Genomic DNA, 22,991 nt, shown 5'->3' on the forward strand with positions numbered 1-22,991 from the left:
ATCTTTTTATTAACATCCTTCCATCCTGAATTTTAATTCCACTCTCTTAACATTTACTTTCGTCATTGCTTCTCCGATGTGTAGATTGAAGAGTACGAGCTTAAGGCTGCATCCTTGTCTAACACTCAATCCTAGCACTTCGTTCTTTATTTTCGAATCTTATTCTTCCCTCTTGATTCCTGTACATATTGTACATCACTCCTCTTCTAGCATTTGACAAAGTCGAACGCTTTTCTAGATCGACAAATCGCTTCAGCGTATCACGATTTTTCTTCAGTCTTGCTTCCATTATCAAGCGGAGAGTCAGAATGGCCTCTCTGATGGCTTAACCTTTCCTTAAGCCAAACCGATCCTCGTCTAACGGACCCTCAATTTTCTTTTCCATTCTTTTATGTATTATTCTTGACATCAGCTTACATGTATGAGGTGTTAAGCTGATTGTGCGACAGCTTTCGCACCTGCTTACCCCAGCTGTCTTCGGAATTGTGTAGATATTTTTCCTAATGTCTCATTGAAGTCGCATTACAGGTGCTTGTGGCAGGTTTGTGACGCAGCGAACGTTAGTACGATAGTCTTGCAATACGCATCCCACTACGTCATGGTCGAAATCGGCTCCCGCATTAGACATCCTTCGTAGCAACTCTTCCAAATTAAGTGGAAGTGAGGGCATGAACACATTGTCTTTCACATGACGCCATAAGACGCAGTCACGTAGAGCTGAGTCAGATGTTCATGCGGCCACTGAACAACAGGTGAATCGTGATGGGAAGCTCGTCCAATCCAACGCTGAAGCAGTTCGCATTGCCGTAATCACGAACGTCTGAAAACATGTGGTGGAGCTCCATTTTGTGGCAAAATGTTGTTACTACTGCCTTCCTATTATTCTCCCATAAGCCTTTGCTGCAGCACGTCCAGGCACACAAAACCAGTTACAGTTTTCTTCACAAGGAAAAATGGTCCATAAACGTTTGAAGAAGACATGGCACGAGAGACATTAAAATTCATGTAAATGACGAATATATTTCACCATCTCGTACGGATATTCTGTGGTTGGTTGGTTGCTATAGGGGGAATGATGGGGGAGGCAATCAGCCGTGCCTTTTCAAAGGAATCATGTCGGCTTTTGCCTGGAGCGATTTGAGGAAACGACGGAAAACCTAAATCTGGATTTATATTAAAGATGAAGAAATTCCTCCAGCCGTGTTTAAGGTGTCGATTTTATTTTGGCAGCTAGTTTCAACGTTTTAACAACGTCATCTTCACCTTACACACGGAGCACGTCCATATCTCACGACTGACTTCTAGTATCAGCCGCACGCAGTTGACGTCAACAAGTGTGTGGGCCTGGAGATAACGTGTTACAGCGTGAAATTAGTTGCCAAAATAAAATCGACACCTTAAATACAGCTGGAGGAATTTCTTCATCTTTAAAATAAATTTATACCAGCTGACGTCACACTGTGCTCCATTTCAACTCTGGATGTACGAAGACGAAATCTGGATGGCCGGACACGGGTTTGAAGCGTCATCCTCGCGAATGCGATCGGTACTAGAATGTTACGGAAGTGCTCTGTGAGCTCGGACGGGAATCCTTTTAAGGAATTGGATGCCAATTTCGTGAAAAACTATTTAGAGAACGATTATTTGCTACAGACTACGGAACTGTTACACTGCCTACAACGTTAATCTCTCACAAGAACTGTAAGGAGTAAATGACGCAGACTGGGGGACTTGTACAGAGACATATTGGGCAATCATGTTTCCCTCACTTAATTTTCCAGTGGAACAGGGAACAAAACTACTATTATTGTTACCAGGTACCCTCTACCGCGCAGCGTACGATAGTTTACGGGGTAGACATGTAGAGGCAGATGCTGCACTATGTTCTTCTCACAATCTCAGACAGTATGCAGGGATACTATAACCAAAGATATTCTTTATTTCATTTAGAGTCGCTTAATCTGTAGCGACTATTGTGGCAGATGACTGCTTTGTAAGTCTTACCCATGTAACAACAGAGGATTCATGTTACATTATTGTACCAAAAGAGTGTGTTTCATATTTTTTTGGGATTTGAGAGTACAATTTACAATCTGGTTCATCAAAAGGACTCGAAAGGAAATGAGTAGCTCATCTGTTATTAGCTCCTGAAATCATGAAGCCTTTGAAAGAGTATTGTCTGTTACTTATCTTAAAGAAATGTTACGTCCATCATTTTTTTTACTGTGGGCACAGTTAGTTAATAACAGTAAACTTTTGTAGCAACTTCGTCACTGATTGTGTTAACTTTATATGTTTGTTACATGCTGCTGTAAGAACTGGTTACACATAACAAGCTGCTTGAAAACAGTTGCACTGCCTCCTTAGTTCTCAATGTGAACTGTGAGGCTGTATAAAAAGTTGACAGACCCTGTCACACTACTGCGCAGTCTGGAGAATTATCCTGGGCGAAGGTGAGTGGCTTCCGACAAACATATAAACATACTTCTGGGCCAAGGACTGCGACCCTCAGGCGTGTGCCAATAGCACGATCACAGATGCTTTATACGAAGCAATCAGGTGAACCTAACGTCATTTCAGTGCCAGGCATTTAGCGGCGCAATTAGCTGGCGCAGCAAGGTGCTGGGTGATCCGTCCCGTTGTTCGCAATGGGCGCTGTGACGCAGTCACATCCACCCATCAGCGGCACCGGTCTTTCTGTTTAGTTTCACGGAAGATAACGTTGTTTCATGATGGCATTTGCCTGGTAGGATGTTATCTTAGGTCAGAAGTACAGCTACTGCGGTTTTGTTCTTTTGTCTTGTGGATATGAGAGCGTCTCCACTCGTATTGTGGACGCCATGCATGAAGAAAGCATTACATATGCAAGGCCTCACAAAGAAGTGAACCTCCGAGAAGGGAAACGAAGCGAAGCTTCACAGGTTCACGAGCTATTTGATGTTAGTGCAATGATTCCAAAATCGACAAAGAATTGGCAGTTTCATGCCACTGTAGGCGCCCCGGCGGTCCCGGTCGCCTACGGTGGACTGGATGGCCGAGCGGTGACCTCTTCAGTTGTCAGGATGCTACGAAATGGCTGTAGAAGCGTCAGAAACGCCAAAGAAACTTTATTAATTCATAACACCTTTATTCCTGCCGAGTACAATGTGGCTTGGTGATATCAACAACCTTCCCCGAGTCCTCGCTGACTCGTAGCGATGACACCAGATCCGGGCGGCGCAGTCTTGCTAGCGCAGCGCCGCGTGCTGTGACGTAGCGGAAGAATGCCCTTACTTCGGCCGCACGTGGCTGGCGGCGCCCGGCTGGGAGGCGGCTCGGCTGCGGACAGCAAGCTGCTGCGCGTCGAGGCTCTGGGTTGGAGTCCCGGTGCTGTCGGCACGAGAGGCGTTCTCGTAGTGCGGGGTGTAATCTGTCCCACCCTGTCTTCTTGCCTGCTCCTCCTGGTGGCTCGTCCGCGGTGGACGGGCGGACGGGCTGCAGTCCCCCGGCGTCGTCGGCTCACCCGGTTGTGACGGCGGACGCACAGGACCTAGGCCCCGCACGATCTCGACGACGGCTCACTGGTGTGGTCAGAATTGGCGGCGAGCGAGTCTGCCGCGATGTCTGCTAATCCTGGGTCGACGACTGACAGCGGCAGCAGAGAGGGCCAGAGCTGGTACTGTCCCCTCACGTCTGCTGCTGGATGGGCCGCCCTTACTGCAACATCTCTTAATAATGATTAACATGTCGATCACCGAGCTGAGCGCTACGCAGCGACCCAGTACACATCTCACTGCAAGTCTGACTGCGAGTGCCTTGTTGCCATCAAAGCTGGCGTATTTAAAGGAAGCACGAGCGACGTCCTGACGCCATGCTCGTTTGTAATGACCTCATTCGTTCCACTTATGCTGCTGATTCATCTGTCGTACTCGCCCCTTAGGTGTTCTTGCGACAGAGTTACGTGTTGTTACGGTAGACTTACGCGAAGTTGTGAAATGCAGTACAGCTGACGCTATACCTCTGTCTTTCACTCTACGAAAGCCTCCGTCTAACACAAACCCGCGTGCTAAGCAATTCTCTCTCGCCTGTTGTGCGTAACGAGGCCATTGCCCTTGCGAGACGACACATTCCGATATATGTGCATCCTCTTAGCTCTTGCCTAACCTGCTGCCTCTGGCTCTCGGCATAGGCAACGAAACTTTGACAATATTCCGCATTTCCAACTCTTTACCATTCCGCGACACTACACCACTTATCAGTATAGTGTTACAGCGCTTTGCCGTGCGTGTATACACCTATTCCGTTTAAAAGGATGACAAACTCGTTGCATCCTCTTCTGAGACAAGCCTTTCCTGGCGTAGTAAGTCTTGAAAGTCTCTTCGGGTTTGCTGCCGGATGCTAAAATCAACTCGATTAGACATTTCGTCGATCAAGTTGTTCTCCATCTTCAGGACAACGCTGCTGCTGAATCCCACTGAGAACTGATGCCAACGCTGCAAATCGACGTCCTATATAAGACAAGAAAGATTTTAAGGAGTTTTAACATCAGAGTGTGTTCCGTCCACCTTCCATGATTAGAGCACTAATTGGCTGTTTGAAAGATGGTTTGGGGCTTAGGAAGCCTGGCATATGTAAAATTCCGTGTCAGTGTGGGAAGGCTTACATCGGCCTTTCGATTCGCACAGTTCAGGATAGGTGTGTGGAACATTGCCGTCATACGAGGCTACAACAGCCGGAAAAACTGGCGGTAGCAGAACATTACTTAAACGAGGGACACGGCATGAAATTTGGCGAAACTGTGGTAGTTGGCAACACTTCCGGCCGCCTTGCCACGGTTCGCGCGGCTCCCGCCGTCGGAGGTTCGAGTCCTCCCTCGGGCATGGATGTGTGTGTCTTGTCCTTAGCGTAAGTTAGTTTTAAGCTAGACTGAGTAGTGTGTAAGCCTATGGACCGATGACCTCAGCAGTTTGGTCCCATAGGAACTTACCATCACTTCTGGTTTTTGGAATAGTTCTTATAAAGAAGCAACTGAAATTAGGTTTGCAGATAGTTTGAATAACAGAGACAATGGGTTTCTTCTTAGCAGGACGTTGAACCCTGCACCATCCCGCATCAAAACAGAAAGTTCTTCGGTGCGACCAGGCCGAGTGTTCGAAAATCGTCTCCGAGTGCGATACATCGTTGCCGCCGGTGTAGTAGTGAAGGTGGCGCCAGCTGCCCAGTGTTGGAGGGCAAAGGGCGGATCATGCGCCGCGTACGTTACGGAGGCCTACGTAGGACGTCGATTTGTAGCCTTGGCGTCAGTTCTCAGCAGCAGAAGTAGCATCAGCGTTGTCCTGAAGATGGCGAACAGCTCGATCGCCGAAATATTGAATAGAGTTGATTTTAGGATCCGGCAGCAAACCCGAAGAGACTCTGATGGCCCGCAACTGCTGCAGTTGGCCCTTGATGTCCTGGATGCTGGCACAGGGACGGAGCTGTGTCGGTGACAGATGTTGGGGTCCTGCTGGTCAGCGAAGGGCCTCAGAATCAGGTACAAGCTTCATAGGCACACGGGCGGTGTGTGAACAGGCATTGCTCTGTCGCAAAACGACACCACAAGACTATCGCACGGAAAGTAACACATGAAAACGCAGGATGCCTAAGACGTAGCGCCGTTCCGCCAGAATTCACCCAGTCGCTACCATTCGTGATCAGAAGCTACATCCGGCAGCTTGTGCAAAGCAATGGAACAACGGGACCCCACCAGAGGTCGCTACCATATTCGTCGGCGACGGTCATGCAGGATAGAGAAGATCTGTGGTTCGTCGCTGAACACTTCATGGTGACGGCAGCACTCAAAAAGCAGGCGCCTGTGTGGGGTGTTAACAGCAACCTAAGCATGCGACGGTAGTTCCGTAGTCAGGCTGCTGTCAGTCGATAGTCGAAGGTGCGCGATGACTCACAATGTTGGCAGAAGCCCGTGACTTTTCATGGCGTGGCAAGCGCTCTTGTGGAAAGGTTAGCAGGTGCCTGGTGTACAATACGGCTGTCCTCCCTTGCCGCGGTCAGACACCGTCGACCTGTTTCCAGGCAGTCCAACAGAGGCGCACCGTCACTTGGGAACGACCTACAGATGTGTATACCGCTCGATTCGATCGGCCAGCCAAGTGGAGACCCAGAACGAGTTCACTTTCTAACTCTTGTCAGGAGCCGATAACGCCCTCTGAGATGCCACCTCCGTGTCTTTCGTAGAGATCACTCTACACCTCATGCTGTTGACGCCGTTTCTACACCCTACCAGGATTGGTAACAACACGGAACACGAACAACGTTAACGCGCTCAGGTTCCCGGTCTAGTGCCACAGAGATTTGCAACTCTTGTCATTGACAAGTAAGGCAAGGATGTCCATTATCACCATATTTATTCAACTTACTTATTGAATAAACCATTGAAAAACTGAAAAGAGTAACCTAAGGAATTAAAATTAACGGACAACGAATACACTGTATCCGTCTTGCAAATGATATAGTAGTACTTGCTGACTCAGTGAAGGAAATGGAGTTTACGTTGCTAAAATTTGCTAAAATCCTAAGAGAATTTAGTCTAAAAATAAATAAGAAGGAAACAAAAACTATGGTAATAGGGAAGACAAAATAAAATGGTAAAGTTAATATTAAACTAGAAGATGATGTTCTATAGCAGAGAAGATGATGTTCTAGAGCAGGTTGAGAACTTCTGTTATTTGGGAAGCACACTCACTGACGACGATAAATGTATCCCAGATATAAAGAGAAGAATAGCCTTGGCAAAGCAAGCTTTCCAAAATAAAAAGGAATTTACTAACAGACATTCATATAAGCCTAGAAAGTAGGAAAAAGTTTCCCAAAACTTTTGTCTGGACTATCTTAACATACGGATGTGAAGCGTGGACTCTGGGAAAGGCAGGTAAAAAGAGACTGGAAGCAATGGAAATGTGGATATGCAGAAGAATGACTGAAACAAGCTGGGTAGATAGAAAAAGTAATGAACAGGTCTTAAGAGAAGTTAATGAGCACAGGACGCTGCTAAATTATACAGAAAGAAGAAAATAAAAAATGATAGGGCACATAATGAGACACAACCAGTTCCTAAAGAATGTATTTGAAGGAAAAGTTAAAACCAAGGGGCAGGCCAAGAGCAACGTATTTTAATAACATCAAAGAATGTATGGGGATAGAGTCGTATGAAGAATTGAAGAGGATGACAATGGAGAGAGGGACATGACTAAATCGACAAGGCATACCCTTTAGTTTATGTTGATGTCATTGACTCATCCGTCCAACAGCGTGTGCATCCACGAAGCTAAACTGACATCTGACCATGTCTTCTGAATGCTTCGCGTTTCTGTCAGGCAGACATTTTACAGATTTCACTTCGCTACTTGCAAAATGTAAACTTTCACTGCCGCTAGTGTCGCAATTAATAAAATGTTCCGGGCTATTAAGGCGTCGTCGAATGTATTTCACCTTAAAATCCGACGTTTCGTCCCCATCAGCGGAGGACATTTTCGAGGGAGATCGTGGCTACTTTGAATGTCCAATTCGCACCCTGGTTCGCTACTGACTACTTGCTTGTCCTTCGCCTGTCTTTCGTTCCTGCTCTGTCTGGTTCCTACAGACCGTGGTGTCATTTAGTAGCTCGTAACTCCGGCGCATCTGCCATCCAGAACAACAGACGTGGGCTGATCCCGCCCGAATAGCTGCGCACTCTAACGCGCTGCTTCACGAGCGGGAAGGCTCGCCGGTCCCCGGCACGAATCCGCCCGGCGGATTAGTGTCTAGGTGCGGTGTGCCGGCCAGCCTGTGGGTGGTTTTTAAGGCGGTCTTTCATCTACCCAGGCCAATGCGGGCTGGTTCCCCTTATTCCGTCTCAGTTACACTGTGACGGCGGTTGTTGCGAAACACAGTTTCCACGTACGCGTACACCATAATTACATTGGGATTACACTCGTCTGGTATGCCCGAGGCAGGATTCGAACCTGCGGCCGTAGCGGTCGCGCGGTTCCAGACTGAAGCGCCTACAACCGCTCGGCCACATCGGCCGGCATGCGCGAGCGCAACTGGCCGTTGTGAACTGCCGTCGGCCGCTGTTGCTGTCACCTCTTGGTGGAAGACCTGTATACATTTTCTTAAGGACGGGAATCCGCATGTCATTCAGTTTCACGCCGTCCTCCGTCCCATTAAAATTCGTGAAACGTCTTACGGAGAACCATAGAGATTGTAAAACACCACAGGAATGTTAATAGGAAGAAGGAGGGCGTGAAACTAAATGACATCTGGATTCCCGTGCTGAATAAAATGCGTGCCGCTCTTCCAACATGCGGTGACGGCAACAGTGGGCGACGGCAGTCCACAACGGCCAGTTGCGCTCGCGCATTCAAAACATGTGACGTGACGCCGCTGCGCGGAAGCATTCGGAAACGGAATTTTACTGTAGTGAGTAGAGAGCCAGGGTGCAAATCCGACATTCAAAGTGGCTACGGTCCCTCTTGAAAACAAAATTACCAAATGAGCAGCAAGCAGTCGCAAAATCATGTTTTCTTTATTTACTTTTGCAAATCGATTTCAACTGATTAACAGCCATCATCGCTACTACAAATAGCCGGCCGAAGTGGCTGTGCGGTTAAAGCCGCTGCAGTCTGGAACCGCAAAACCGCTACGGTCGCAGGTTCGAATCCTGCCTCGGGCATGGATGTTTGTGATGTCCTTAGGTTAGTTAGGTTTAAGTAGTTCTAAGTTCTAGGGGACTAATGACCTCAGCAGTTGAGTCCCATAGTGCTGAGAGCCATTTGAACCATTTTGCTAGAAATACAAGAATAAAAATAAAAATAATTAATAACAGTGAGTAAATGAATAAATGTATATAAAGCAACGTAAAACCAATTAAATGTTTATAGACGCATTCAACAATTTAAAATGCACATACAAATTAACCTTTCAACGTATATGTTCCCTGAGTAGTAACAGTGTCTTAAGCAAAGGTCAAACATAAAGTGATGCATAGAGAAATCGGCTAGCTGGTGAATGATTATTGTAATTAAATGCTACATGTTTTATCGTTGTAAAGGAAATTGAGAGATTAATCTGTAGCATTTTCGCGGAGAAAATCAATAATGGGACCAAATATGCTGCCGCGACTGCGAGCGTTCACCAGAGACAAGCGTGTTGTCAAGAGTCCCGCAGGGAACTGTGACAGGACCGGACCGCTGTTATTCTGTGTATACGTCAGTGAGCTGGCGGACGGGGTGAGCGGGAGTCTGCTGGAGATGACGCTGTGGTGCACGGGGAGGCGTCACCTAGCGACTGCAGGAGGGTGCAAAGTGACTTGGACCAGATGTCTAGCTGGTGTGATGAGAGGCAGCTAGCTGCAAATGTGGGAAAAATATGTGAAGGCGGATGAGTGGGACGGACAATGCCGTAATGACCGAACACAGCATTTGCACTGTGCTTCGTGGCAGAGTTAGGTAGGCATGACGTTGCAAAGCGATGTGAAATGGAACGAGCATGACACAACTGTGGCAGGGAATGCCAGTGGTAGGCTTCGGTTTATTGGGAGACTTCTAGGAATGTTTTGATTTTGTCCATACTGGATGAGAGGTCGTGGTTGTGAATGTCAATGTTAAAAAATATATCGGCTCAACCACTTGTTTATAGTGTAAAACACTAAGATTGACGCGTTTCGGAAGTCAAGCTTCCATCTTCAGAATAATAAAAAGTAAAAGAACCTGTTAAAACCCGCTAAAATGGAACATGCACCAGGCACAATAAAATTGATAATAAAATTAAAACATCGTGACTACTTCCCTTGTTGCAGCCGTGTCTTCCAAGGTGCATCTCCACATAGTCGACAAAATATAAAAAAACTCTAAAATGGTATCGCCTATGGTGTTCAACATCTAACTAAATGGCTCTCTCCTCTATCTTCGTAAACCGCCCGTGCGTCTTCGTTGATACCGCAGACCATCTACCAGAAGAGCTGGAAATGAACATCTCACTGGTGATACAAATAACTTTTTCAATCATTTCACTGGTTTTCTATAGTAACGACATTTTTAGCAATTGGCATGATACCATCATTTCATGAGGTCCTTGGAACATGTATACGTTTGTATAGACGTCTCTGTGACTTCCTTGTTTACTTGCGCGTGAGCTCACTCGCGTTTCAGTGCCGTGTTTGGCTACGTCGTGTGTGGTATCAACGAAGACGCACGGGCGGTTTACGACGATAGAGGAGATAACCATTTAGTTAGATGTTGAACACCATAGGCGACACCATTTTAGAGTTTTTTTATATTTTGACGACTATGTGGAGATGCACCTTGGAAGACACGGCTGCAACAAGGGAAGTAGCCACGATGTTTTAATTTTATTATCAATTTTATTGTGCCTGGTGCATGTTCCATTTTAGCGGGTTTTAACAGGTTCTTTTACTTTTTATTATTCTGATGATGGAAGCTTGACTTCCGAAACGCGCCAATCTTAGTGTTTTACACTATAAACAAGTGGTTGAGCCGATATATATTTTTTAACATTCTAGGAATGTGTTGTTCGTCTGTAAAAGAGGCCGCATGTGGGCCTCTAGTGCGACCTGTTCTTGAGTACTGCTCCAGTGTTTGGGATGCGCAGCAGGTGGGATTAGAGGAAGACGTCGAAGCAAATCGGGGGCGGGCTGCCAGATTTCTTACCGGCAAGTTCGTACAGCACGCAAGTGTTACAGAGATGCTTCTGGAACTGAAGTGGGACTGCCTGGAGAGAAGGCGAAGTTCTTTCCGAGGAATGTTATTAAGAAAATTTAGAGGATAGGCATTCGAAGCTGACTACAGAACGAGCCCACTGCGTTTAATGTGCAATCGGTGTAAGAACCACGACGGTAAGAGAAGAGAAATTTGAGATCGTACCGGACCATATAGACCGTCGTTTTTCCCTCGCAGTATTTGCTAGTGGAACAGTAACGGAAATAACTTGTAATACTACAGGGTACGTTCCCCCATGCACCGTAGGGTGGCAGGCGAGGTATGTATATAGATGTACTTGTAGATAACATGGTGATGGTGCTTCAAAGTAAAATGAAATGATTGTGTGATGTTTAGCAAAGGAAAATACACGTTTAAATAGGTAAAGGCAGGTTAATGAATATATCCTAACGTGCAGAGACCAAACTTATCACGTAAAGACGACCGTTTGCTGTCTGCGTCGACATAGCCCCTTCACGCAGTTCTTCCTGGATCCTCCCCGGGACAACTGCCAGCTGTATCCCACTAGGGCATTCCCGACTGAACTAGTGTTTCTGGGTGTTTCTTGCCTCTTGTTGGCGCTTCAAAACAAATTATTGCCTTCCTTTCTACATTCTTTCACTTGCCAGGCACTATTCTTTCATTTTCCGAAAATATTCCGTCTGAAGAGGCACAATTGTAATGTCTCTCGGGTGGTGATGCCCACGCGAGAGCGCCTCCGCTACCGTAATTTCTTCATCGCCAGACCTCGTTCCCTCCCGCCGTATTCAAACCGGCCGTGCTCGGTAAACCGGCGGACAATACGTGCTGTCGTCGTTAGCGGAGCACCGCTTTAATACGGTCGCCCAGCGGCTGCCTCGCATTATTCCACGTATCAGATTACGATTCATGGGCCATTTACACATTTACGGAGCATTTACCAGGGCGGCCGAAATTACCGCGTTTACGGTAACCGCCGTACCGAGCGACATGAATAACACATGGCAGCCCGCCAGCCGGCCGGCTACCCAGCGGCCGCTGCCCACAGCTGGGAGGGGCGGGACAGCCAACCACCAGCCAACCAGCCAACCAGGCGGCGGCCGTAAGCGCCGTGGCGGCTTCCGAGGCGGCCCGGCCCGACCCGTATCAAAAATGGATATTTATTCATCTCCGGACGGCCGTAACTTTAACGTATACTGCATAAATATTAAACCGCCTTTGTTTTCAATAAGGCCGCGTTATTGTTCCGGATTTGAGCGTATATAATTTTTTGGTATTATTTGTCGAGGCGAGGCATTGACGCGGCCCTCGCTCTCCGCTCTCCTCTTTATGCAGATGGCGCGCAGGTGGCCGCGGCGCGCTCCACTCCAGACCTCTGGAGCGCTTCTGCCCCGCCGCCATGCAAATCCCTGCCGCTTCCAGACGAGCACAGCGCGTGACTGTCATCTCCAAGCGTACAAACAACACGCTGAAAGAAAGGTGTAACCTTAGCCACAAATATCTGCATCTAAATATACATCCTGCTCCTTAGGTCTGAATCACCCTTCTAAAGCATAAGAGGCAGATACCAGTGTAGAAGCGTGAAGCCGCAATGTCCCTACAGATGGTGCCAGCAATCAGTGTAGAGCCCGTGAGACCGCATCTGCAGCCCCCGCTGCTTCCTGTAACGGCTGAAGACGTATGTCAACACACAGTAAGCCGAGTTCCACACACCAGTGTCTGTTCCGAACCCTTAAACATGTCGAGTTTCGTGCCTACGAACTACGATTTGTGGACAGCATTGGTTTTCTGTTATCATTTAAAGAAAACTGCTGCAGAATCGCATCTAATGTATGTCGAAGCTTTCCGCGCACATGCTCTTGGGAAAACATAGTGTTTCTAGTAGTTCAAAAAATTCAAAAGTGGTGATTTGACGTGAGAAACGATGAGCGCGGGAAACAATAGAAAAAGTTCAAAGACAACGAACTGCAGGTCTCATTGGATGAAGATGATACTCAAACTCAATAGGAACTATCGAAACAACGGAATGTGACGCAGAAAGCCGTTTCTCTTCGGTTGAAAGCTATGGGAAAGGTGCAGAAAGTGGGAAAATGGATTCCGCACGAACTGAATGAAAGACAGCAAGCAAATAGAAAGACCACTTGTGAAATGCTGCTCGCCAGATACAAAACAAAGTCTATTTTGCATGGAATAGTGACTGGTGAAGAAAAATGGATATATTTTAAGAATCCTAAGCGTAGTAAGTCATGGGCGAATCCAGGAAAACGATCGACATCCACTTCAAGACGAAATCGCTTTGGAAAGAAGACAATGCTCTGTGTTTGCTTGGATCAGAAGGTGTCATCTATTATGAGCTGTTAAAACCTGCTGAAACCGTCAACACTGATCGCTACCAACAGAAAAAGATCAATTTCAATCGAGGATTACGTGAAAAGCGGCCGGAATATGGAAAGAGCCAACGCAAAGTCATTTCTCTCCATGATGACGCCCCATCGCACACAGCAAAACGGGTCAGGGAAACGATAGAGGCGTTCAGTTGCGAAATACTACGGCATGCGGCTTATTATCCACACTTTTCTCCGTCCGATCATCATATAGTTGCATCACTGGGACACGCTCTCGCTGAACAGCGCTTTACTTCGTATGAAAATCTACGAAAATGGCTCGCTGACTGATTCGCTTCAAAAAAAGAACTCTTTTTTTCGGGGGAGGGGGGAGGGGGCGTGGCATTCATTGCCTGCCGGAGAGGTGGGATAAATGTATAAATATCAGTAGAGATTATTTTGAATAAAAATATTGTTTATCAGTTTCAAAAAACAGATGTGTAATTATTGCAACCAAATTCCGGTTTCATACTTCTACGCGTGGTAAACAGAAATGTAAAGTCGAGTAATTTGAGCTGGGAGACGGAGGGAAACCTTCTGCAGCCATGTTTCTGACATGGCAGCCGTTTTGGAAGTATCCGACATAGAGTAAATTACCCGAGAGAAACAGTGGAGTGTTTCATTGAATTCGTTCTCGAGTCAATCACAGTTACAGGTGGCGTGACAGTTGATGACGCTAACACGATCCGGATGCACTCAGAGCGTTCAGCCGACGACACACAGGCAGTCGGTGACGAGACCTGTCGCGAGTTTCCTTGAAACTGACCTGTCCCGAACCGAAAGCTGCACGATTGGAAATGGTTACGGATGGAGCAACATCAGCCATTGCCCTGATATTCGCCAGTTAGAGTCCAGAGCCGAGCACTCGATGCGTCTCGCAGGAAACTGGGCTGAGCCGCAAATGAACACCTCTGGCTGCGGAACGCCGATACTTTTGCTCGAATTCCGATAAAGGTGTTAAGTGAGTTGCGAAGTGTGGTTAAGGTGAATGTAAGCAACCTTACAATGTGCTGGACTGTACGTCGAGAGCGTCCCATAGTCCTGATGCGTCGTCACCGGTATTTACTTCGCTTTGTATAAAATGTCAAATAAGTCGACAATAAAGCTAAGCTTAAAAGAAAGACAGAATCGTTTTCCTCGTGTACTTCTCTGTGTGATCAATATGGCACACGACCGCTTTTCCAGCTCTGCACGCCGGCCGGGGAGTCAGAGCGGTTCTAGGCGCTTCGGTCCGGAACCGCGTGACTGCTACGGTCGCAGGTTCGAATCCTCTGGCATGGATGTGTGTGATGTCCTTAGGTTAGTTAGGTTTAATTAGTTCTAAGTCTAGGGGACTGATGACCACAGATGTTAAGTCCCATAGTGCTGAGAGCCATTTCAACCAGCTCTGCACAAACAGCATATACAGGGCGATTTTTTCCATGTTGTACAAACTCTAGGAATTGATCGATGAGTGGATACGGAACAAAAAAAGCTCTAAGGTACGAATTGCGGAAATGTATGGTTTCCGTGCTGGAGACCCTTTATTTGCGCTGTACCATGCAGCCGCAGTTACAGTATGTCTTGAAAATGGTTTCCAAGTGCCTCAACGCATGAGTGTAAGTGCCGTGGCGTGTTCTGTCTCACACGTTCACATCGGCCAGGCTGCATGAATATGTTGCTCCGGTGTCTCCACATCTGTAACGGGCTCCGCATACACGACACTTTTGAGATGGCACCACAACCAGAAATCGCACAGGCCGTGCCACTGGACTCCTCCGTCCCATCCATCGACCAGGGAAGACACGACTGAGATGCATTCGGACGTTAACGCCAAAGTGTGCTGGAGCAGCAACATCTACCAGCCACATAAACCTTCGAATCATAAATGGCACTTTTTCCGGAAGGGGAGGCAAAGTCGCCCGCAAAAAAAGTCGATAGTTCTATTCTGTTAGGCGACGTGGAAGAAAGACTGGTCCCAAAATGCGGTCGCCAATTATCCCGGCCCACACACTCCGGCTGTACCGATGCTGATCATTCACTGTCACCGTACCATTGGCGTTCTGCACACTATCCTACAGATGATTGTTGTGAAAGTTGAAGATGACGCTCCGCGTAAAGACGGCCTGATCTGTGAATAGGCTGGATGACACAAATCCCGGAATAGAGATTGCCTGGTGCAGAAACTAGCGACAAAAGTGCTCCCGATGTGGACAGTCAGTCGCTAGTAAGCCCCACACAGGCTGGTAAGGGTAGTCAGTATTGTCATGTAGAATGTTCCACACGGTCGTCTGGCTTACCCTGTACCGGCGGGCCAACTGCCCGCTACTGCCACGGCGGTCGCCTTCCACAGTGTTAATCACATTTTCCTCCACATCTGGTGTCCGATATTTCGGGTACGTCCTTCATTATTTCCTGCTTCCTGAAACGACCCTGTCTCAGACGAACGGCGAAACACTGTTGCAAACATTGAAAGCTGTGGTGGTTGTTGGCGGGGACAGGTCTCCTGCTACAATCATGCTGCCCGCCACCTGGGTACATAAGGTGCCAACGGCCACAATACCCGCAGTTATACCCTAACACGCCGATGAGACAAAAGATTTACAACTACAGCCCAACATGAGGCTGAGTGCCACGTGCAGGCACTGGGGACGAGTGGCTTCATAAGGAGAATATGAAAGTAGAGTTGCAGTGCTACACGCTGCAAATAGGGAAATCCATTGGCGTCCGCGACTCTGACAAAAGGCAGCGTCTTGTGGCTCGGCGCCTGCCTATGAACGACCACACTGAAAACGGCGACGATGGTCGCTGATGTGCTATTGTCATGATGATCTATGGAAAGCAGTCTATCTTGCTGAAAACAAGAGTAGGCAGCGGGGTGTTGGAGAGCCGACAAGTTGTTCCACGTCTACAGAACGTGGAATACGGAGAATTGTCCGCTTTGTAAAGCAGGGCAGGCATCTGTCTGTGGGAGATTTGTAGACACAGTACGATGCTGTTGGAGGCGCTAGTGTTTCGGCGCACAGCTTTCGGCACACATCGTCCAACAGTGGGCTCCGCTGCAGACGAGCCTGGAGCGTTCGCATGTCGACCCAGTGACTCTATCAGCTACGATTGTACTGGGCGATTCCCTGCAAAACCCTAAATTTCAGTAGGATAATGCACGACCGCATGTTGCAGATCCTATACGGGCCTTTCTGGATACAGAAAATGTTCGAGTGCTGCCCTGGCCAGCACATTCTCCAGATCTCTCACTAATTGGAAACGGCTGGTCAATGGTGGCCGAGCAACTGGCTCGTCACAACACGCCAGTCACTACTCTTGAAGAACTGTGGTATCATGTCACTGAAATGATACAGGGTTCGGGATGGACGTCATTAAAACAAAAGCGTTTTTCGTTGCGACGGAATCTCCTTACGAAATTCCAATCACGAAATTTCTTTTCCGAATGCGAAAATATTTTTTTTGACACCGACCTACATAGGGAGAAACGATCACCACGATAAAATAAGGGAAATCAGAGCTCGTACGAAAAGATACAGGTGTTCGTTCTTTGTGCACGCTATACGAGATTGGCATAATAGAGAATTGTGAAGGTGGTTCGATTAACCCTCTGCCAGACACTTCAATATGATTTGCAGAGTATCCATGTAGACGAACATGTACATTAGACTCTATGCGTGTCATATTGATTTTGAGGTGGGACATCTCCTCTAGCGTGCGGGCTTCAGGCAACTTTGTGCAGAGCAAGAGGTGTTTGCCTTTTTGAAGTACTCCATATTCGGAGGTTGCAGTAATGTAGCCCCACCGCTTCAAGTTTTGCTTGCACCGCGTCACTCCGGTTCGTAGTCTGTTGAAGGTCTTCCACGTATGGTAATGTACTCGAAAAGCAGCAGCGGACTCTTCCTTTAGGTTTTGTTTGTTGCTTCCAATAGTCTTGTTTTGCCACAGTGCTGTATGGTGAGCGGAAGGTGGTGATGTAATGGTTTCAGATGTTCCAAGAAAGCTCCTTCTATACTTTACCCTAAACCACGGTGTTTCGGTTCCAGACAATGGAACCATTCTCCTGCTTCTTCTTCTCAACCTCTGTCGCCGTTCGTCCTGTGATATCCGCGGATTCTATGCCTGTAAGATGGTAGATTTTGTCAACTGGAGTTGGTGGTAGTCAACAATCTACAGGGTGATTCAAAAAGAATACCACAACTTTAAAAATGTGTATTTAATGAAAGAAACATAATATAACCTTCTGTTATACATCATTACAAAGAGTATTTAAAAAGGTTTTTTTTTCACTCAAAAACAAGTTCAGAGATGTTCAATATGGCCCCCTCCAGACACACAAGCAATATCAACCCGATACTCCAACTCGTTCCACACTCTCTGTAGCATATCAGGCGTAACAGTTTGGATAGCTGCTGTTATTTCTCGTTTCAAATCATCAATGGTGGCTCGGAGAGGTGGCCGAAACACCATATCCTTAACATACCCCCATAAGAAAAAATCGCAGGGGGTAAGATCAGGGCTTCTTGGAGGCCAGTGATGAAGTGATCTATCACAGGCTGCCTGGCGGCCGATCCATCGCCTCGGGTAGTTGACGTTCAGGTAGTTACAGACAGATAAGTGCCAATGTGGTGGCGCTCCATCCTGCTGAAATATGAATTGTTGTGCTTCTTGTTCGAGCTGAGGGAACAGCCAATTCTCTAACATCTCCAGATACTGTAGTCCAGTTACAGTAGCACCTTCGAAGAAAAAGGGACCAAAAACTTTATTGGCTGAAATGGCACAGAAAACGTTCACCTTAGGCGAGTCACGTTCATACTGAGTTGTTTCCCGCGGATTCTCAGTGCCCCATATACAGACATTGTGACGGTTGACTTTTCCGTTAGTGTGGAAAGTTGCTTCATCACTAAACACAATCTTTGAAACGAAAGATTCATCTGTTTCCATTTGAGCAAGGATAAAATCACAGAAATCGATTCTTTTAATCTTATCAGCTGCAGACAGTGCTTGAACCAATTTCAGACGATAAGGTTTCATAACTAACCCTTTTCGTAGGACTCTCCATACAGTTGATTGTGGAATTTGCAGCTCTCTGCTAGCTCTGCGAGTCGATTTTCCTGGGCTGCTAACAAATGCTTGCTGGATGCGTGCTACAGTTTCATCACTCGTTCTCCGCCGTCCAGAACTTTTCCCTTTGCACAAACACCCATTCTCTGTAAACTGTTTATACCAACGTTTAATACACCACCTATCAGGAGGTTTAACACCATACTTCGTTCGAAATGCACGCTGAACAGCTGTCGTCGATTCACTTCTGCCGTACTCAATAACACAAAAAGCTTTCTGTTGAGCGGTCGCCATCTTAGCATCAACTGACGCTGACGCCTAGTCAACAGCGCCTCAAGCGAACAAATGTACAACTAAATGAAACTTTATAGCTCCCTTAATTCGCCGACAGATAGTGCTTAGCTCTGCCTTTTGTCGTTGCAGAGTTTTAAATTCCTAAAGTTGTGGTATTCTTTTTGAATCACCCTGTATTATGTCGCGTCAACGTGCCTGCTGGTCCTTTGCGGGGTTCTGCCAGACTGGTGCAGCATATTCTGCCGCAGAGAAACATAGAGATGGAGCAGGGGTACGTAAAATATTTGGTTCAGCTGCGCATGCGCTGTTTGTGAGCTTGCGTACAATAATATTTCTGTTGCAGACTTCGAGTTGAGCTTCATGTTCTCGCAATGTTCTTTGAAAGTAAGTGTATGGTCGAGCTTTATTCCGAGGTATGTACCAGTGTTGTAATTGATTTCCCCTCCAGTTACTTACCGTTTTCTCCTAGCTTGTCTACGTCTCAAGGGAAACGGACAGACCTGTGTTTTGCATGGATTAGGCTTTAGGTGGTTATTGTCACTATATTCTGGCAGCTCTTCGAGGGTTGTAATCCGTTTCATTTCTGCTTCCTCGAACGTTCCCCCTTGGGCTGCAACCGTTGGGTCGTCGGCATATGTGAAAGGTCTTGTGTCTGCTCCGACAGGTTGGTCACTGGTGGGGATATATTACAGCAGCGGTGCCAACACACTGAGACCAAATGTCCTGGAATCTCCATCCGCTTTTCTTGTTCACAAAGAACCTCCTGTTTTGTAGTAGGGTTTGGATGAACTGCGTTAATCGGTAGTCCTTGGTGACCATATAAATCTGTCTTGCTAGGTCCACGAATATCACGCCTGTGATCTGCCCTCTCTCGGTATCCGTTCTCAGTATGCAAAGTTAAGACAGAATCTGCCCACAACATGATTTTGCTGGGCGGAATTCTGTCTCTTGTTTAATAAGGGTCTGGTCTACGTATCCAGATGTACAGTTCAGAATCATTCTTTCGAATGGTCTGTATAAATGACACAGAAGTTCAAAATGGCTCCGAGCACTATGGGACTTAACATCTATGGTCATCAGTCGACACAGAAGTGAGACTGGTCGAAAATTCTTGCGGTCTGTCGGATCTTTCCCAGGTTTCAATATGGCTACCACTTACGCTTTATGCCAGGTTTTGGGTATCTCTAACTTCGAGACGCAGTTGTTAATTAGATTTGAAATCCGCTTTTTTAGTATATGGACCGAATCTCTTTATCTGTTCAACTCGTATCATCTAGGCCTGGAGCTTTGTTATTCTTCGTGCAGCATATGGCTTCCTCTGGTTCTACTAAAGTGAAAGGGCAAGCAATAAAGTGATTTTCTTCAGAATAGCTTTTTTTCCCTCTCACAACGTTTTTTTTTTTTTATTTTGCCGTTTAGTAGCAGATGGCGAGCTATTTGATTAGGGGTTACACTGGACGTTTCAGCAGAAAACCTAGTGTGCTCATCACTAAGATTTTTTGACGAGTTTCCGCGCTTTATGACTGTTGTTCTCCACGTCCAACTGTGTTACTAGGTTACAACACTTTTCTCTTGTAAAAGCAGATAAAACTTGTTCACCTCCTTGAATTTTTTCTTCGAAGGGTCTTCGTGGAATAGTTATTCATATTTCTGCAGCAGTGCTTTTGAAACTTAGGATATAGGTAGTTGTACAGCCCACACGGATCGTTTCAGTAACATAGTTTTCACAAGGTTGATAAACTGATAACACCTTCCTCGGACAGGTTCCACATTTCACACTTCCCTATCCAGATCTTCTGGGAAATTAGTCCATTGCTCTGCCTTACAGTTAAATCGTCTTTTGACTGGGAGTTTTTCTGGGACCACAGCCGCTTCCACGACAAAGATTTTAGGTCGCTACCAAGACTGCGGGATTGGTTCCATAACATCTTTTTTCCATTGGTGCGCTATCTGTTCACTTACAAAGATGATAATTAACAGGATTACATCCAGAATGCCACCTCACACTGTTAGTAGAATGTGGTTTCTTTAGGTCGTGTATGACCTTCATTCAATGCTTTCGGTCCAATGTTCAAGATCTTAACCATTTTTTGTCCTATAGAGGCCCGTGGAGAGCTGTGGCACCTGAAACCACCCATGATTGGTTTAGTTGGTTTGCGAAAGAAGGTATTTGGTTGCTTGAAACTGAAGCCTGTCTTCGGTGATTTCTACGCTGATGTTACTGTGCATGAGTGAATTTCAACATGTAATCTCCCCCTCCTTCCCAAGTCCAGTTATTGTCCACAATAAGCAAAGTCTTCTATGAAAAATTTGAGAGGAACGAAAATTACAATAAACTTTCTAGTTTACTTAGGTTTTCGCGAAGAGTTGGTTCTACTTCTTCTTGTCTAGGGGTCTGATTCTTGAAGCTGAAATTCTCATATTTTTGGTCCTCATGGTTGAGTTAATCTAAATAAATTTGAAGATTGTTGTTTCAGAATTTTGTCGGTACGGTAATATATTTGCCACATGTTAATATATCATACAGTCCTTTGAATTTTCACCTTAACAAAGCCGAAGTTACATTGTTCGCCCAAAATACAAAAATACGTCCGGTAACATCAGAGGCAAGCTCACTACTGTCTCACTCAGCGGAAATAACAATATTCCAAAGTGTTTACATGCTTTCTTCACAAATGAATTGCTATTAGTTTCGATGAACCCAGAAATAAACATAGTAATCCGTACTAGATTGCATAATTAGTAATATAAATTTTAAGTGTGCCAACTAATTCGTAATTTCAAATGTTCGTAAAAAAATAATTGTAACTGTACACCCAGAGCTAGTGCTTGTTGACTGTAACATCGAAAATAAAGTAATTGCTTTTCATAAATGTTTGCTTGAAATATAACATATTGTGTAGAAAATTATATGAAACTTTTCAGAAAATCAATTGCGATAACATTGACCTGGCCAAAATTCGAAAAATAATACTGGTATCGAAAACTACTGTCGAGGAAAAGTAATTCTAGGGGGGGATTTCCAGTTACAAATAGGATTTCTACGCCTTCTTCTGCTGTTAGTTCCGTCGATAGGATAAGAAAGTCCAGTTTGGTCTTTGAGTGGTCGATTTCATGCCGTTTACCTTTGGCCACCGATTATAGGGGCCTCTGTGGACCTCGTGTCTCATAAGAAAGGCACAGTTTGTGTGTTTGCAGATGTCTGATTGCAGAGCTTCTTTCTTGTATGCTAGCCCCTCAATATTAATGGAGACTACCTTCAGAGCTGGCTTTGATAAAAGCCTTTTGGTCTGCTGGTGTCCTCGTGGTGGAAGCTAGGATGATACTAGCGCTGCCCAGGGTACGCCCGACCGTCTGTGACGGCATACCGTCATCGGAGTGATGTTCAGGGAGGCATCTTCCTTGTACCCGACACCACGAGCTAGGTAAAGCAACATAACTTATTAACTACTCGGAGGAAGTGAATGGAAGTGCTGTGTCGTGCTGCCAGTGGTCTGCCTGTCGTGCATAGCACGTCGGACTTCAAATGAGGCAACACGGAGTCATTGCAGGGCCGGGAAAAAATAGCGTGTGTCAGTCAGTTAGCAGTTACGGTGCAGTGGCCAGCAACAACATCTACATGGCGTCTCAGGGGAAGAATCACACGGAAAGAAGAAGAAGGAGGAGGGTGTGAAGAGTGCAACCCAGGAGTTTGGTCCTGCTCACAGCGTTCTTTCATGTGCATTCGGAGCGTTCTGAAACACAGGCAGTGCTGCCCGAAGACGAGGAGGTGTCTGACCACGGCCAACTACATCAGCGGACGATTGCTACATTGTGCAACAGGGAAGACGAGACGCACGTAAAATAGCGGGTGCAATAGCAAGCACATTCAACAGCAGAGCAAAACACGCTCAGTAGTGATGTGGTTCTCCTGGGGTGGAAGCAGTTCCAGTCTGAGAAATGGTTCTGGCCGTACCCTCATACCGTGAAAGGTAGGAACACGTAAAGTAGCCAGGATAATTGTGAAGTATGATTGTTTTGGTGGCCCGGGTGATATCGTCTGGGGAAGCAGAACGTCACGTAAGGGTTGTAACACCTCCGTTTTATTTCGACCCGACCTGATCTGATCGAATAGCAGCCCAATAATTATTATTAATGTGGCCGTGTACCTAATGGGGCTGGCAATCGGAATTGACTGCTACGGAGTTGTTACTTTCCAGTTTGTCCTTCTCAAATGCTGTAATAATGCAATGTCTGGTAACAAGAAGAACACCAACACAGTTTCACTAATCAAGAACCTATATTCGTCTCAAAAACACAAAAAGGAGGAGACAGCCACTGCCTTCGTCCTACACATCTAATTACGGCTAATCTCAGCACAGGCTTCTTCGTTATTCATTATCGTCACACGCTAATACAATCACTGCAATCCAACACTGCAATCCAACACTGCAATCCAAGATGATGCCGGCGCGGTAGACGCGAAACCAAAATATCGGCACAGAAATATCACTGATCACTCTGGTAATTATACTTCTTCACTTTCCCGATATTATTCTAGCACAAAGGGGTCAAA

The 22,991-nt window shown here is 46.3% G+C and overlaps 1 protein-coding gene across 1 annotated transcript in view; it reads left to right on the top strand.

Annotated features, from left to right (window-relative positions):
• Window positions 1-22,991, top strand: part of LOC124613859 — a 348,632-nt gene that overhangs the window by 123,368 nt on the left and 202,273 nt on the right. The window lies entirely within an intron of this gene.

Source organism: Schistocerca americana, chromosome 4, assembly GCF_021461395.2.
Source record: "Schistocerca americana isolate TAMUIC-IGC-003095 chromosome 4, iqSchAmer2.1, whole genome shotgun sequence".
Classification (NCBI taxonomy): Eukaryota; Metazoa; Arthropoda; class Insecta; order Orthoptera; family Acrididae; genus Schistocerca; species Schistocerca americana.